This window comes from Oreochromis aureus, linkage group 3, assembly GCF_013358895.1.
Source record: "Oreochromis aureus strain Israel breed Guangdong linkage group 3, ZZ_aureus, whole genome shotgun sequence".
NCBI classification, from domain to species: Eukaryota; Metazoa; Chordata; class Actinopteri; order Cichliformes; family Cichlidae; genus Oreochromis; species Oreochromis aureus.
The window spans coordinates 104,695,813-104,698,978 of NC_052944.1; the positions used below are offsets into that span (position 1 = coordinate 104,695,813).

The 3,166-nt window shown below is 43.1% G+C and overlaps 1 pseudogene; it reads right to left on the reverse strand.

Annotated features, from left to right (window-relative positions):
* Nucleotides 1-1,734: 1,734 nt before the first annotated feature.
* On the reverse strand, nt 1,735-2,909 carry LOC120434891 (annotated as a pseudogene).
* Between the last annotated feature and the right edge of the window lie 257 nt (nt 2,910-3,166).

Below are 3,166 nucleotides of genomic sequence, written 5' to 3' on the forward strand. Positions count from 1 at the left end.
AAACACATTGATAATCAGGCAAATTATTACCTGATTATCAAACGCCAATTTGTGTCCCCCCTGTCTCATTTCATTTCATTTATTGTCTTTACATCAACCTTGTCCTTGTATGTTCCAGGTACTGCACTCCCAAAGATTGAATGAATTACGGCCATGGGTAATTGTAAGCACCACGGGGAAGGTCGAAGCCGCACACTGCACCTGTATGGCCGGAGTTGCAGAGACCTGCACCCATGTCGCTGCACTGCTGTTTAAAGTGGAGGCAACAGTGAGGATCCGTGGCACAAAGACTGTCACAGATGAATCAGCCTACTGGGTTTTGCCGGGGAACACAACCAAGATACTGCCTGCGGCTGGCCATAACATTGACTTTACATCTTCAGCAGCACAAAAAAAGACTCTTGATGAAAATATAAACGGACCGTCTGTGGTGAAAGGCAGAAGAAGCCGTCCTTCAAAAAGAAAGATTCCTTCTTCTACGTTTGAGGAGTTGTCACCAGTGTTAGACACACTTCAAAAACACAGTAAAGGAGTGTGTTTGTCTGGATTGGAGAAATACTATACATCACACACTGTCAAGTCATCCACATTACCACTGTCTCTGGCGTGTTTGCAAAACACAGGAGCAGAGTCCCTTGGCCTTACTGAGCTACAACTGCACTGTGTAAAGTACGAAAACGCAGCAAAAGTTACTGAAGAACAGGCAGAAGCTATCGAGGTACGCACAAGACTGCAACACAAGAGCCCAGAATGGTATGTTTGGTGTGCTGGGAGAATCACGGCTTCAATGACGCACGCTGTGTGTGCCACCACTGTAGAAAAACCCGCCATTACTGTGGTTAATCGTGTTTGCTATCCTGTGACCTCTGTCTATACTGTGCAAACAACTTGGGGACTGGAGCATGAACTGGACGCTCGCCACGCCTACACCCAGAAAATGTCAGCGTGTCGCAAAAACCTACAGGTCCGTATGTGTGGTTTTCTTGTTAACACGGCTTTTCCTGAAGTAGGTGCATCTCCTGACGGTCTAACCACGAGTGAATGTTGTGGGAAGGGGTGCCTGGAAATTAAATGTCCATTTAAGTACAGATCTGACAGCATTCAGCAAGCATTGGATGCACATGACAAAGACTTCTGCCTCGAGTTGACAGCAAATGGACTTAACTTGAAGAAGACACACCACTTTTACTCTCAAGTGCAAACACAGGTGTTTGTGTCCAACGCAAAGCACTGCGACCTCGTGGTTTGGACACAAAAAGACATGGCAGTTGTACGCATCTTCCCAGATGTGCACTTCTGGGAATCGCGTTTAAAGAAAGCTCAGGAGTTCTTTCAGAAGGTGTGCCTTCCTCAACTAGTAGGAAAACATTTCTCTATGCGAAATGCAGCCCTGAGTGGTCACAGAGTTTTTCTTTCTGGTGTGTAGTTTTTATGTCAGAAGTGCATTGAAATATGTATAACTTGATTTCAACACTGCAGCACTTACCATGTAACAATTGTCAAAGTGTAAAATAAAGCGTCAAATGCAGATCTTTGTCATTACCTGGCTTTTATTATAATGTTATTTTAGTGAAACACAGAGTATAAAGCTATAATAAACAGTCAATTATAGTATATAGATACAGAAATGGTTACATAATGTAATGTCAGTGTGTTCATACAATTACACATAAAAAAAAAAAAAAAAGGTTTTCCTAGTAGTATTTCTTCAGAGACATACTCAGTTTTCACAATCATTAATTAACAAGAACAAGTCTCATGTGTGTCTGGCTTCACTACCACACTGGGGCACATGTTAACCAAAACACAACACACACGCACAATTTTATCAAGAAAGGTAACGTCTTCACCCTCACATGGAAGAAGAGAACGGATTGGCATGGTGGTATGTAGCATTTTGAACTTATTGCCCAAACTGCCACTTACTCGCTCGACATGGATTCTTAGGTGTGCAATGGCTCGTGTATTTTCAATGTCCTTGGCATCTAGTTGACAGAAGCCCCTTGTAAATGCTGGGATCTTAACCTCCGCACACATCATTCCCACCACATCTCTGATGTCAAAGCCTCTGTCAGCCAAAACTACATCCCCTGGTAACAGCTTGTTAAGTATGCCACATTGCTCTGTGACGTGTTTATCTGATGCACGCCCCCCCCCCACCCCTTAGAAATGAATGAAATTGCACCTTGGGGAGTAATCCCGACCAGGTATTTCATGGTGTGTGTACCCTTGTCATGCGAGTACGTTTGAGCACGAGCCTTTAAATTAGATGGTCGTTCTGTACGAATTTCAAAACAGTCAACAATGATGGCTACCCGATTTCCAAAAGTTTCCATAAATTGTGGAGGCATTGTTGCTTGCAAACAGTGCCTCTCTGGCCAGTGTACAAGTATTCCTAAGCGGGCATACAAAACGTCAATTGTATCAGCAAAGACAGAAGAAAGAGTTTTGTCGGAGACATTGAATAGATAACTAAGATGCTGGACAGGAAGATCAAGTCTAAGTCGCATAAGTGTGAGTAAAAGCATTTGGAAATGCGACAGTTTCTTTGATGCTGGTAGGAAAGCTTTTACATTGTCTAGCACAGACATAAAAATAGCAAAACAAGTAAGACCAGTGTAATAATTCACTTTTTCCGTGTCACCCTGTAAAAAGTTTTCATTCAGCTCTGTCTTGTCCAACTGTGATTTAAGCTTTCTGTTCTCCTCCAGCAGCCGGTTTATTTCTGCTCTGCTCTGTACACAGCGCACACAATCAGTTGTCGGTCTTTGATCTTCTGTCTGTCTCTCTCTGAGATCAGCGTTTTCTGCATCTGCACCTGTTACCTCTGCTTCTACGTGTCCGTCACAAATCTGGCCCTCAGACAAAATCACAGGGTTGTTATGATGTTGCTCTTCTGTGGTGTCCATCTCTTCACACTTTGCTGCTCCATTGTGAAAGCCTGTCCAATACAAAGAGTGCAAATACACAAGGAAATTTTTAAGTGGTTTATACATTAAGGCCGTATGAATACTCAAAAATGTATGTGTTGATTGACGGACACTAAGATCAACTTTTAAAATAAGAGATTGTGGTGGGGGGTGCGGTTGTTGTTTACCTCCTACTAGTGCTTTCTTTTGTTCCGGTTGTGTTCGCCTCCTGTGACGGTCTGCATGTGATGTTCGGA